The sequence below is a fragment of the Equus przewalskii genome, unplaced genomic scaffold (genome assembly GCF_037783145.1).
Source record: "Equus przewalskii isolate Varuska unplaced genomic scaffold, EquPr2 ChrUn-10, whole genome shotgun sequence".
In the NCBI taxonomy this organism is placed as follows: Eukaryota; Metazoa; Chordata; class Mammalia; order Perissodactyla; family Equidae; genus Equus; species Equus przewalskii.
The window spans coordinates 1,523,286-1,538,293 of record NW_027228747.1 but is presented as its reverse complement, the minus strand read 5'-3'; the positions used below and the strand labels follow the sequence as shown (position 1 = coordinate 1,538,293).

Genomic DNA, 15,008 nt, shown 5'->3' with positions numbered 1-15,008 from the left:
CATCCAGATTTCCTCGTGCCCTGCTAGAGCTTACATTAGAGTGCAATTCCAGGTCTGAACCTGCCCAGAGCTGTCTCCCCACCAGCCTCTTGGCAGCAAGACTGAGCCTTCACTGTATTCTGAGACGGTGACTCATAGATACCCTCGGCTTGTCCTCCAACTCCAGGATTTGTGTTGGTTACAGTCCTACATAAAACCCCTTCCACGGATACCCCACCCTCCAGCCCTTTATCCCACAACCCTCCATAATGTGGAAGTGTGTTCATGCATTCAACAAAGATTTATTGAATGCCTATTATGTGGCAGGCCATGTGCTAAATAAAGATAAGGATGACATGGTCCCTCTGATGAGGATTTTTAGGCTGCTTAATTTTAAAACGGTTTATGATGAGGACTTTTAGGCTGGTTACTTTTAAAACTACAGATGAGAAGCAGGCTCCAAGGAGTGGAATTTGCTTGCTTGTCCCTTTGTTGGGAAAGATTTACATTTCTAAGGGAAACCTCTATCTGTAAAGATGCCTCCCTCTCTGTGCCAGGAAGAAGGGGGATGGCCTTATCTCTAGAAACTCTTAATGCCAGAGGCAAGAACTTAAGTTGGTTGCTGTTTGGCAATCTCATGTAACTGATTTAGGGTGGTGGCTTCTAACCTTTCTAACCTTTACTTAATCCGATTTGATTCTTGTCTAAAAGTCATGGGATCACCCAATGACCAGACCCCACCTGCACTGGTACCATTTTAACTTTTTTTTCGTGTTCTTTCCTTTATCTTGGAAAGAAATGACTCACATACCCATGCCTTATAAAATTAGCCCTAACCCTCAACTCGGGGCAGCAGCAGGAGCTCTGCCTGCCCGTGGGTCCTGTCCCCATGCTATTCCACACTATTCTCTAAATAAAAGAGCACTACTGCCAGATCTTGAGAGTCCAAGAAATCATTCTTTCGACTCCTCGGCTCACCGACTCCGCATCACCTCATTCTAAGTAGCTCACTGTCAGGATCAGGAGAGGGAATGGAAGAAAGGGGAAGTGGAGGGGGCAGGCTTGTAAACAGATTGTTGCGCTGCCATGTAATTAGGATTAGTATAGAGGAGTGTGGAGGGTGCTGCAGGAGATAAGAGCATGGAGCTCTTACCTGTGCCTGGGACCTGAGATGTCACAAAGGAAGTGACATTTGAACTTGGGGTGGGTTTGCCAGATAAACGAAGAAATGTGCATGAACAAATCATGAGATGGACTTGGCAAGCTCAGGAGACCAGGGCAAGTGTCTGGCATGTGGGCAGCACTCCTTCTTTCTGCCAGCAGAGGGTGTCCTTATAAGGGTAAAATCCCACCATGAGCGCTCCACTCCCATGACCTCATCCAAACCTGATCCCCTCCCAAAGGCCCCAGTATGAACTTTGGGGAGAACTGCATGCAGTCTACAGCAGAAGCCAGTAGAGGATTTTAAGCTATGGAACCTGCTTTATTTGCCAGATAGACAAATTTGACAGCAATGGGAAGATGAACTGGGACCAAGAAATCTAACTCAACTTTTTCCTTACACTGTGGGGCTGTTCCTCACTAAGACTGTGTGACTTGATCCTAAAGAGGAGCAAAGGGATCTGGCTTCTGCTCCAGTCAGCTGTTGTCCAAACACCTGGCCACCATGTTCTCCCAGGCAATGGCCACACGACTACCCCAGACCTTTCAGGCCACTCCCATAGACGAGACCATGGTGAGTGGGGACTGAATGGTCAGCAGGGGGAGCCAAAGGACTGATGATTGGATGGTCACAAGGCTGGTCAGATCCTCCCAGGCACGTGGTAGAAAGGGAAGCCATCCAGGTTCCAGGCCCTGGCACAGCCTGATCCTGTAGACTCCATCATTCCCAACCCAATGCCCTGACCTCAATGAAAGGACAGAGAAAAAAGAGGGCATATTTTTTTCCCAAATTTGGGGCAAGGGATGGGGAAACACACACCCTCTCTCACACACACATACATATACATGCAGCTGCATACATGCACACAAGCAGCAAATTTTTTTTAAGGCTCTTTCCAGTTTCTTGGAGAAGTTTTTACTTACCAACACAATAATTTTCTGATAAAATTTTGGATCATAAGTTTGTGTGTTCCTAAACTAACACCATGGCTCTGAGCTATGAACAAGGACACTTTTCAGAACACAAAATAATAAGCCAGAGCTGGACATAAGCCACAGAACTGACTTTGATCTGGTAATAATTCATACTTTTAAGAATAGCTCCCAAGCTAAAGAAACTATATTTATGAATATATTTACCACAGATAATCTGTAACCGAGAGGAGGGAAAGACACCTAGAAACAATCTAAATGTCCTAAATTGAAGGACTTTGGCAGAAGTTAAACATCAGCAGGAAGGAGTCATGTGTTGTCATTAAGATGGTAATTATGCACTTGTAGGAAGAGTGGTAAGAAAAGAGAAACACTTCTCTCTTTTGGGGGGCTGCATTATAAACAGTTTTGACCCATTCCTGGAGGCAGTTTCTCCAGGGAAGACTGAGAACATCATTCATCTTCCCTCCCCTCAGAGACTAGAGCAGGCTCAAGGATTTCTTGCTTGGTTGGAAATCCTATTGTTTGCTTGCCTTTTTTAAAGAATAAGAAATTACAATGCCTGTTTTCTATATTTCAGTATTCTGGTATGTTGTGTAAGTTTTAGGTACCAACATATTAGGGGTTTTGTTAGTATAGCAACATTACTTCAATATATTTTTTTTTAGGAAGATTAGCCCTGAGCTAACATCTGCTGCCAATCCTCCTCTTTTTGCGCAGGAAGACTGGCCCTGACCTAACATCTGTGCCCATCTTCCTCTACTTTAAATGTGGGATGCCTACCACAGCATGGCTTGCCAAGCGGTGCCATATCCGCACCCAGGATCCGAACCAGCGAACCCTGGGCTGCCAAAGCAGAACATGAGCACTTAACTGCTGCGCCACTGGGCTGGCCCCTCAATATTTATTAAAATCTGAAGTCTTAATAATTTATATATTGAGATGTACTTAAGAATTATAGGTTACATTAAAATTTCAAATCAAACTAAGGTTTACTCTCTCAGAAAGCATTCTTCTACACCTCCACAATCTGCAAAAAAGGAGAAAGAAAATGCCAATGAACAAAGTCCCTGCTGCAAGAATAATTCTTATTATCTCTGGGCAATTTCCTTGGAAATAGTGGCCTGATATCTTGCTTGTAGGGTTCCAAGCAGCCTTACCAGATGAGTAAGGAAGGTCACTCCTGACAGGTGCAGGTACTTCAGGATGTCCTCGAGAAAAGAGGAGTTCACCCAAATCCGTAGATATTGCAGGTGAGTCTGATGGCAAGTCCTTGGCTTGGTTTCCTGGCCTCAAGAGGCCTTTAAAACTTCAATCTAGGGTCCAGCCCAATGCTATAGTGGTTAAATTTGCATGCTCCACTTCAGCAGCCCAGGGTTCATGGTTTCAGTTCCTGGGCAAGGACCTACACACTGCTCATCAAGCCATGCTGTGGTGGCATCCTACATACAAAAAATAGTGGAAGATTGTCACAGATGTTAGCTCAGTGACAATCTTCCTCAAGCAAAAAGAGGAAGATTGACAGCAGATGTTAGCTCAGGGCCAATCTTCCTCACACACGAAAAAAAGTTCAGTGTGGAGATTCCTTATGAAAGATTCTAGCAAAGCAGATTTAAAGAGCCTATATGATCAATCACTATTCTTGCTGCACTTATGAAAACAACAGACCAAGTTTCTTGAGACTAGACTTATTTTACAAACAAATTAGCTTTACTATGATGATCTTTGATAGAAATAGGGGTGATTTTTTTATTAAGATTATGATAGTTAACAACCTTGTGAAATTACAGTTGTACATTATTGTTAGTCATGTTGTAGGTACACCACTTCATGCTTTGTGCCCTCGCCCCACCCCCCCTTTCCCCTGGTAACCACCAATCAATTCTCTTTGTCTATATGTTAACTACCACCTATGAGTGGAGTCATACAGAGTTCGTCTTTCTCTCTCTGGCTTATTTCACTCAACATAATACCCTCAAGGTCCATCCATGTTGTTGTGAATGGGACGACTTTGTCCTTTTTTATGGCTGAGTAGTATTTCATTGTATATATATACCATATCTTCTTTAGCCAATCATCAGTTGCTGGGCACTTAGGTTGGTTCCATGTCTTGGCTATTGTGAATAATGCTGTGATGAACATAGGGGTGCATGGGACTTTTGGAATTGCTGATTTCAGGTTCTTAGATAGATACCCAGTAGTGGGATGGCTGGGTCATAACGTATTTCTATTTTTAACTTTTTGAGAAATCTCCATACCGTTTTGCATAGTGGCTGCATCAGTTTGCATTCCCACCAACAGTGTATGAGGGTTCCTTTTTCTCCACAGCCTCTCCAACATTTGTCACTCTTGGTTTTGGATCTTTTTGCCATTCTAACTGGTGTAGGTGATATCTTAGTGTACTTTTGATTTGCATTTCCCTGATGATTAGTGATGATGAGCATCTTTTCATGTGTCTATTGGCCATCCATATATCTCCTTTGGAGAAATGTCTGTTCATGTCCCCTGCCCATTTTTTGATCAGGTTGTTTGATTTTTTGTTGTTGAGCTGTGTGAGTTCTTTATATATTATGGAGATTAACCCTTTGTCAGATAAATAACTTGTAAATTTTTTTCCCAATTAGTGGGCTGTTTCTTTGTTTCAATCCTGTTTTCCCTTGCCTTGAAGAAGCTCTTTAATCTGATGAAGTCCCATTTGTTTATTCTTTCTATTGTTTCCCTCATCTGAGGGGTTATGGTGTCCGAAAAGATTCTTTTGAAACTGATGTTAAAGAGTGTACTGCCTATATTCTCTTCTAGAAGATTTACTGTTTCAGGCCTAATCTTTAGGTCTTTGATCCATTTTGAGTTTATTTTTGTGAATGGTGAATTTTCAATCTTTTATATGTGGCTGTCCAGTTTTCCCAGCACCATTGGTTAAAGAGACTTTCTTTTCTCCATTATAGGCCCTCAGCTCCTTTGTCGAAGATTAGCTGTGCATAGATGTGTGGTTTTATTTCTGGACTTTCAATTCTGTTCCATTGATCTGTGTGCCTGTTTTTGTACCAGTACCATGCTATTTTGATTACTGTAGCTTTGAAGTGTGCTTTGAAGTCAGGGATTGTGATGCCTCCGGCTTTGTTCTTCTTTCTCAGGATTGCTTTAGCCATTCAGAGTCTTTTGTTGCCCCCTATGAATTTTAGGATTCTTTGTTCAATTTCTGTAAAGAATGTCATTGGGATTCTGATTGGGATAACATTGAATCTGTAGACTGCTTTAGGTAGTATGGACATTTTAACTATGCTTATTCTTCCAGTCCATGTGCATGGAATGTCTTTCCATCTCTTTATGTCATCATCAGTTTCTTTCAAGAAAGTCTTGTAGTTTTCGTTGTATAGATCTTTCACTTCCTCGGTTAAATTTATCCCAAGGTATTTTATTCTTTTTGTTGCAATTGTGAATGGGATTGAGTTCTTGAGTTCTTTTTCTGTTAGTTCATTGTTAGCGTATAGAAATGCTATTGATTTATGTATGTTGATTTTATACCCTGCAACTTTGCTGTAGCTGTTGATTGTTTCTAATAGTTTTCCTATGGATTCTTTGGGGTTTTCTATATATAAGATCATGTCGTCTGCAAATAGCGAGAGTTTTACTTCTAGGTTGCCTGAAATAGAGGTGATTTTAAACAGAAGAATTATGTTTCAATAGAAACATCTTTGTGGATATTAGATTCTAGTGCTCTTCATTGTCTTTCTAGGTGAGAAATAACCACAATGGCTTATACATGGATAATCTTTATTCCTGTTGCTCCATTGACCACTCAGAAAGACCATCAGAGACACTCAAACTGAAAACTAGGAAAATCTGTCAGATTTCTCCTGCCTACCCTCATTTCATCTGAAAATGCTTGGAGCCAGACATCTAGAACTCTCCTCAACTAACTGCCTTCAGAATGCAGAAACTGGGATTATATCTGCTCCAATCACTAACCATTGTTTTTCTTTTGTTTCCATAGAAATGCTTCTTATTAAATACCTCATTGCTTGCACCACAGGCCTCATGTTGGGAGCCCACCTGTATCACTGCCTCCTGAAATTGGACACAAGTGTTTCATTGGACTAAACGACTCCCTAAACTGAGAGACTGGTTTAGTGAGATGGAGCAATCAACCAACCCAACGTCTGGAATGTGAAACTTCTCATGAAATTTCAACAGTGGGACTGAAGGGGTTCAGAACAGGCCTCCCCGGGATGTGTCACTTTGGCATGTGAACTATTTTTAGTTAAGGTAATCAAGACCCTTCAGACTCAAGAAACTTTTACCTCTCCTTTAAAGAATTTAAATTGGGGACCTTGCCCATATGAGAGTTAGGACCAGAAGTACATTTTTATGACCTATGCATATGTCAGGGCAAACCACTGTTTACTGAACATCTGTTCTTCTTATCATCTTGTGAATTACCTTCCTTTCCTCTGAAGCCTCAGGCCCCTATCCCACTCCTTAGCTCAAGATGGCATATATGTCTCATTTTATCTTACTGTCTCTGAGTCTTTCGTGTATGTGGTGTTCTTGTATGTACCCAATTAAACTTGATTTTCTCCTATTAATCTGTCTCATGCCAATTTAATTCTTAGACCAGCCATAAGGACCCAGAAGAGTACAGGAAAACTTCATCATCCCATACAGCTGGTATAGTCGGCAGGATAAACTTCCCTGGCTGGATTCCACTCCCTCCAAAGCTGCTGCAGCTGACAGATCCTGAGACATCTGACAAGTGATGGCATAAGGTAAGAGTTCTTGTCCTATCAGACTCCCAGATCTCTGTCTGCTGCAGGGTCTATTGGAAGCGAGAGTGATAAGAGTCTTTTTTTCTCTTTCTAAATTTATATTAGCAGGAGAAAATATTTGTGAAACTAGTTTCTTGAACTTTAGCAACTCTGGTGAATTTGGTAAAGTACTCTTGATCCATTTCCTCCCAGAGACAGTCATTGTTTTTCTGTCTATTGTGTCGTTTGTCTTAAGAAGGAAATTCCATCGGCAGAGAGTTCATGGCTTCTGCCTTTTGGAAAGATTTCCCTGTTTAAGCCAACTCACCATGTGAGGTTTTTCCTTCCATCTTGTTATATGTCCTGAAAGCTTGGTATTTTAAGCAATGAGAAAATTCTCTCCAGGCTCCACCAATCCAGAAGGTGTATTTACCGGGGCATATCTGATGGCTAGTAGAATAGATTGGGGTTCTGAGTCTCTTTGTCCAGCTGTGCCAGCTCTCAAGGGGCTTTGTCACAAGAGGTCCTTCTTTCTTAAGACTATCTTTGGGAGTAAACCTTTTGGAACTTAGGAGGACTGCATCCTTTGCACTCTCCTTTGGGGCCATGGTTAAGACATAACAGGGCTTATTGGTTTGAGTCACTATCACGATCCTACTCATCAATGGCCAGATGGTGGATCCTTTGAATTGGAAAAACTTCTAAATTGGAAAAATAACTTTTAGAGAGCTCTCATATTTGCATAATGACTAGCCATTAAGACTCCCTAACAAGATGAGAGAACAGAAAATTAGACTTAAAACAAAAATCTAACGTAAAACCCCCTTCTTAAAATCTGGCCCCATCTGACAGTTTTAACTTCCTTTTTCACATGAGATTACAGAGTCCACACCAGCCTAATCCCTAAGAGTATACAGGTTACTCATGTAAATGCTGAGAGCCAGAAAATGAATTCAGCAGAAGCACCTGGAACAGGCAGTAGGGCTCACGTTACTGGGCGCTATCATCAGGCTCTGATAGCTTCAGGCCCATTTGTGCAATATCTTTTGTGGACATATCCTAGACTTACCCATGGAATTCTTGTCCCTGGGACAACAACAGATCTTTGGATTATAAAGCCTTTTTACTTTCACTTTCAGAAGATCCTACCAAACGTAGAAAAGAATTAGAAATATCAATGGCCATTCTGTAGTGCCCCATTAAGAGAGGAAAATAAAATTGCACATTGTCTCTTCCTTTCCAAACCCAGACCCATTGATTATTGACCCTTTCTCTCCCAAGGATAGCTGTTGCCTTCTTGCTTGTCTGGTTTTGTGTCCTAAGGGCTTGGCTTGGCCTTCCACATACCTGGGACATGCTGGCTGGCGGTTCTTTCTTTTGGCTGTCTTTGGACGTGACTCCGAATCTTAGGAAGGTAGTAACCTTTGAATATGTCACTTGAGTCCATGGAGTTGTTTAATACTGCCAGAAATATTTACTGTTTATCTAGACTGAAAACTGGCAAGATATTTAGAAGGAGTTTTTCAGTAGCTCTATGGTCAAAAATTAGCCAGATTGGGAGCTGATATTCAGAGCCCAAAAGGAATTTTTTTGTAGGCCTTCTTCCCTAAGTTAAAATAAAACTATGTACCCAGAGGAAAAGAAGCAAGTTGTGGATGATGTAGTTAGACAGGTAGATCAAACTATGGTGTCATTTAAGTTACAACCAGCTTCTAAGGAATTGAGAGTAACTGTCCTTATCTTACAAATCTTTGCAAAACTGGAAATGCAGCTCTAGAGGCAATGCAGATTCCAACCATTCCCTCTCACCAGTCCCAAAAACCTCCACTACTTATCTCAAAAGGCTTATAACCTCTCCCCAATTCCTAAAACTGAAGGGAAAAAAAAGAAAAAAGAGGCAAACAGCTATAGAAGCACCCTTGCCCAAAATCTAGCATCTTAATTGTCTCCTCCACGAATTTTAGTAGAAAAAGCTTTAGTCATCTAAGCTGGTACCTTAATTTATCCCATCTGCCAGAAACACAATTTGAATCCAACTGCTCTTTCATAAAAAGTGAGCTTTGTATTACTGACTTGATTTGTGGCGGTAATTTTAAAACAATAGCTATGAGGTCTCTATGTATGTGTGTCTATCTATATGTATGTTGTAAACGCATGGTATTTTTCTACCTCCAGATGGTACTATCAAATTTAATTTATAAGAGAGTTCTATTTAATTGGCTGAAAAACAAACAAGGGCTATATAAATTGAGTATACTCTCAAAAATATAGTAGAAATTAACCCAGATAAATTTCAGGATCACATGATCTAGGAAAATATTTGGTATTAAAGCTAATTTAAGTTTGTCTTTTTAATTAAAATAGGCATGTCATTAGAGTTATCAGCATTAAATGTAAAACTTTTGTTCTATCTAGGTTTACTAAAAGCCAAACAAATTCATGTTACCTCTGTTACAAAATTTGGCAGCAAAGAAGAAATTTGATGGCTGACTTTGTCTAATGTCTCATGACGTTTTTGTAGGTAATCTAAACATAATTATTGGGAACAAGTGAACTAAATAGATGTTAGTAAAATAAAAAGGGTTTTCGGTTAATCTTTTATCGATGATTGTGTCTTATGGTATATATACTTAAAAATAGCTTTCAAAATATTTTTTGGTAACTTGAAACCTTAGAGTTTTACTAAGTTAAATGATGAGAATTAATTGAATGTCTAGATCATTTACAAATAAGATAAAATACTGAAACATTAACTGCTAAACACATCTAAGTTTACATACTTTTAACCTCTTACAACAGAGAAACTAAAAGGTGAATTTAAGTCTTAGTAAACATGTCTTGTGCTTTATTGAAAGATTGTACTATAAAGAAGCATGTGTCCTAGAGATTATGAAATTAATTTACAAATTTGCCTATCTAAAGAATGCTGGTATGGCAGATAGTTCACAAGTGCTAACTTCTTAGTTTTCACTGAAAATTAAGGTTTGTGAGGGTTAAAAAGATTCTAATTAGCATATGTAATTAAAACTACTAAAACAACAAGGGAAATATCTTAGTATAAAATGTATGTTTTTAGTAAAAAGAAGAAAAAAATTTTACATGTGGTCAAGTTAGCTAAAATTAAATTGTTATTTTAAGAATTTAAAAAAATACTATCAATAATGTATTTATATAAAACTGGAACTTAATTTTCTTTTCATCTCCTAAAAGAACAAAGTATTTTTGGGATATTGGTCTGGCCCTGATAAGAGATCATGAAAGGTTTTTCCTTACCTTTTTGTGTTTTATCAGAACTGTCTCCGGTGCTTTGTGTTAAAAGCTGAAACTTTTCTACTAAAGGAGCTGAAGTTTTGCAGCTATGTAACCCTCTATATTCATCTTTGAAATCTTTTTGTCACTTTGGTTAAATAGATAACTAAATATTGTTTCATAATGATCTCTGATCCTAATTTAGGCAAGTTTTTTTTTAAAGATTTTATTTTTTTCCTTTTTCTCCCCAAAGCCCCCCGGTACATAGTTGTGTATTCTTCGTTGTGGGTTCTTCTAGTTGTGGCATGTGGGACGCTGCCTCAGCGTGGTCTGATGAGCAGTGCCATGTCCGCGCCCAGGATTCGAACTAACGAAACACTGGGCCACCTGCAGCGGAGCACGCGAACTTAACCACTTGGCCACGGGGCCAGCCCCTAGGCAAGTTTTTTAAAACCTCTTTGATATTTTTGACAAACTTCCCAAAATCAAGTTCTAAATGAAGTCTTTTTTAACCTCTAGGTAACTTCAGGATTTGTCAGAGGATCCTTGAAACATCTCAAAAGATTTGTTCTTGAGCCAGCCCTGATGGCCCAGTGGTTAAATTCAGTGCCATCACCACTTTGGCAGTCCAGGATCATTTCCAAGTCTTGGAACCACACCACCCGTCTGTCTGTGCCATACTACAATGGTGGCTCACACAGAAGAACTAGAAGGATTTATGGTTAGGATATACAATCATGTAACTGGGGCTTTGGGGAGGAAAAAAAAGGAAAGGGAGGTTGGCAACAGATGTTAGGTCAGGGAAAATCTTTCCCTAAAAAAAATAAATAAATAAAAGATTTGTTCTCTCTCCTTATAAAAAAAAGGGAAATATTAAGCTAATTAGGTTTATTTGATATGTTAAATTACATGAGAACCATTGTTAAATAAGAAATAACATTAAGCCTTCTTTATTTTGTATCTGTATATGTTATAGGAGTTTCAGAAATTATGTGAAATTCCTGGAAATCTAATATGTAATGTGTAAAATCTTGTCTGTCATCAAAACTGAGGGTTACACTGAATAACAGGAAAGTGCCTTAGCTGAAGTTCATGCAAAGGCAGTAAGGACAGAATCTGTAATGGTTATGACACATGTGGATGAAGTCCATTCTGTTTCCTCTCACCAAAAAAAAAAAAATTGAGCTTCACTGCCAGACTTTGGCCTTCCTGATGTCTTTGTAACATAGCAACAGTACGTTCTTGAATAACAAAAATTAAGATGAGTAAACAGTAGTTGTCGATTAAACAAATAGTTGGGGCTGTAGGAAACCAAACACGGCTGCTTGATTCTTCCCAGTTCCCCGGAAAGCCCCATTTTTTGGCTTTTACATTCCTTCACCCACTAAAGGAAAGACTGTTTCTGCCCCCAGAGGCCTCCGAACTCCTCGCTCTGGGCCCTTTGAGCACCTGCAGCTGGACTTCATTCTCCTGCCACTTAGTACGGGTTATCAATATGTTCTTGTTATCGTATGTATGTTTTCCAGGTGGATTGAAGCCTTCCCTTGCCACAAAGCTGATGCCTCACAATGGCAAAGAAGCCTGTTAGAAAATGTGTTTCCCATTTGGGGTATACCTTCCACAATCTCCAGTGATCGAGGGACCCACTTCACTAGGCAAATCATATGAGTCTCAGTGAAAACCTTGCCACCTTCTTGGAGTTAGCACTATTCCTATCACTCTCAATCATCACACAAAGTCAAAAGACCTAAAGGAAAACTAGATTCAAGAAGAACAAGAATTAATACATAGGACTGAATGAACTGATAAATATGGTTATAATTTTTATGACTTTTGGTCTAAAAGATTACTATTTTTTAATCCTTTGTTTTCCAGACATAAGAAAATTTTTTTTCTCATAAGCCAACTATGACTACAGCAATTGGTAAATTATGTGTTTGTAAACATAATTGAAACATTTATCTTTTTCTTCCTACCTTATTCCTCCAGGATTCAGAAATTTAGTGAGTATTCTTATTTTCATGGCAATATAATTATTTGGATAAGTTCAACAGAATCTGTTCTCCTTGTAGCAGGACACAAGTGCAAACTGGTTCTATTACCAAGGCTTTGACTTGAATGTCATATTTGAGAGAGAATGTGCATGGACTCAGGTATGACCAGATAGCTTTAAGGAATCAAGGTGGACTGTATGGAGCAAATAAAGCACCTTGGAAGTATTGGCTTGGTATCTTGCTTATAGTGTTCCCCGCAGCCTTACCAGGTGAGTAAGGAAGGTCACTTCATGGCAGGTGCAGGAACCTCAGGATATCTTGGAACATCGAGAAGAGAAGAACTCACCCAAATCTATAGGTATGGCAGGCAAGTCTGATGGCAAGTCCTTGGCTTGGTTTCCTGGCCTCAAGAGGCCTTTAAAAGTTCAATTGGAAATTCCTTGTGAAAGATTCTAGCAAAGCAGATTTAAATGATCCTATGTGATCAATCACTATTCTTGCTGCACTTAAGAAAATAACAGGGGCAAGCTTGGTGGCACAGCAGTTAAGTGCACACGTTCCACTTTGGCGGCCTGGGGTTTGCTGGTTCAGATCCCAGGTGCGGACATGGCACTGCTTGGCAAGCCATGCTGTGGCAGGAGTCCCGCATAGAAAATAGAGGAAGATGGGCATGGATGTTAGCTCAGGGCCAGTCTTCCTCAGCAAAAAAAAAAAAAAAGAGGAGGATGGGCAGCAGATGTTAGCTCAGGGCTAATCTTCCTAAAAAACAAAATAGAAAAAGAAAATAGACCAAGTTTCTTGAGACCAGACATTTTACAAACAAATTAATTTCACTGCGATGATCTTTGATAGAAATGGATGTGATTTTTTTTTTTTTTTTAAGATTTTATTTTTTCCTTTTTCTCCCCAAAGCCCCCCGGTACATAGTTGTGTATTCTTCGTTGTGGGTTCTTCTAGTTGTGGCATGTGGGACGCTGCCTCAGCGTGGTCTGATGAGCAGTGCCATGTCCGCGCCCAGGATTCGAACTAACGAAACACTGGGCCGCCTGCAGCGGAGAGCGCGAACTTAACCACTCGGCCACGGGGCCAGCCCCCGAAATGGATGTGATTTTAGAGAGAAGAATTATGTTTCAATAAAAACATCTTTGTGGATATTAGATTCTAATGCTGGTCATTGTCTTTCAAGGTTTTGTTTACAATCTGCTAACTGGACTGGATCCTGAATTCTTCTCCCTTCTTCCAGTCTTGGCTACAACCTTCCAAACTAACATATCCAATTTTCTCTCACCTTTGGACTTGGAATCATTGAGAACTACATCTGCCCTTTTTCTTTTTCTTTCTTTTTGTTTAATTAATTTTTGTTGTTGTTGAGGAAGAGTGGCCCTGAGCTAACATCCATGCCCACCTTCCTCAACTTTATATGTGGGATGCCTGCCACAGCATGGCTTAACAAGCTGTGCATAGGTCTGCACCCGGGATCCGAACCAGCAAACCTCAGGTCGTCAAAGTGGAACGTGCGAACTTAACCACTGCACCACCAGGCTGGCCCCTGCTCTTTTTCTTGAATCCCTGAAAACTGAAGCCCAACAACTTGACATAAATTTCAGAGAAATCATCACAATGGCTTGCATATGGACAATCTCCATACCTGTTGCTTCATGGGCCACTCAGAAAGATCATCAGAGACACTCAAACTGAAAACTAGGAAAATCTGTCAGATTGCTCTTGTTTGCCCTCATTTCATCTGAAAATGCTTGGAACCAGACATCTAGAACTCTCCTCAACTGACTGCCTTCAGAATGCAGAAACTGGGATTATAGTCTGCTCCAGTCACTAACCATTGTTTTTCTGTTGTTTCCATAGAAATGCTTCTTATTAAATACCTCATTGCTTGCACCACAGGCCTCATGTTGGGAGCCCACCTGCATCACTGCCTCCTGAAATTGGACACAAGTGTTTAATTGGACTAAACGCCCCCCTAAACTGAGAGACTGGTTCAGTGAGATGGAGCAATCCACCAACCCCACTTGTAGAATGTGAAACTTCTCATGAAATTTCAACAGTGGGACTGAAGGGGTTCAGAACAGGCCTCCCCCGGATGCGTCACTTTGGCATGTGGAACGTTTTGAGCTAAAGGTAATGAAGACCCTGCGGACTTGAGGAACTTTTACCTCTCCTTTAAAGAATTTAAATTAGGGCCTTGCCTATAATAAGAGTTATGACCAGAAGTACATTTTTATGACCTATCTGTATGTCAGGGCAAACCTCTGTTTACTGAACATCTGTTCTTCTTATCGTCTTGTGAATTACCTTCCTTTCCTCTGAAGCCTCAGGCCCCTATCTCGTTCCTTAGCTCAGGGTGGCTTATATACTTCATTTTACCTTTTTGTCTCTGAACCTCTCACGTATGTAGGGTCTCTGACTCTCTCATGTATGTAGGGCTCCCCTATGTACCCAATTCAACTTGATTTTCTCCTGTTAATCTGTCTCATGTCAATTTAATTCTTAGATCAGCCAGAAGAATCCAGAAGGGTACAGGAAAATTCCTTCTTCCTCCACAAAGATATCATTTCCCTTTCATTTTTTCAAAGTGAATTAAATTTTCTTTAATTCTATATAGTATTTAGTTTAGTTTTTGAATAATATTTTATTAATTCTATCTACTAATTTAGGTTAGAATAATAATATATGTTTAATATTTATATTTGAAATTTCTATGTTTAATTTGATGTTTTGTAGTTTATAATTTTTTTAAATACATTTAGTACATAATTCCAGTGTTTTTAATGCTATAAATTCTGAAAACTTTTACATCAAATAGAGGTATTCACCTCCATATTTTAAAAATGTGTGAAACAAATACCAAAATAGAGGTATTGACATTTTCTCCCATATAGCAATCACTGAGAATGAGCCTTCCCAACTCGACTGGTTTTCCTGTAACTAT

At 39.8% G+C, this 15,008-nt stretch overlaps 1 long non-coding RNA gene across 2 annotated transcripts in view; it reads left to right on the top strand.

Moving 5' to 3' along the window:
- Positions 1-15,008, top strand: part of LOC139081419 (uncharacterized) — a 39,768-nt gene that overhangs the window by 10,052 nt on the left and 14,708 nt on the right. For both annotated transcript variants that reach the window (XR_011536508.1, XR_011536509.1), the window contains 3 exons: positions 6,107-6,339; positions 6,687-6,839; positions 13,964-14,197. This is a non-coding gene — a long non-coding RNA (uncharacterized lncRNA). The remainder of the gene's footprint in view (positions 1-6,106; positions 6,340-6,686; positions 6,840-13,963; positions 14,198-15,008) is intronic.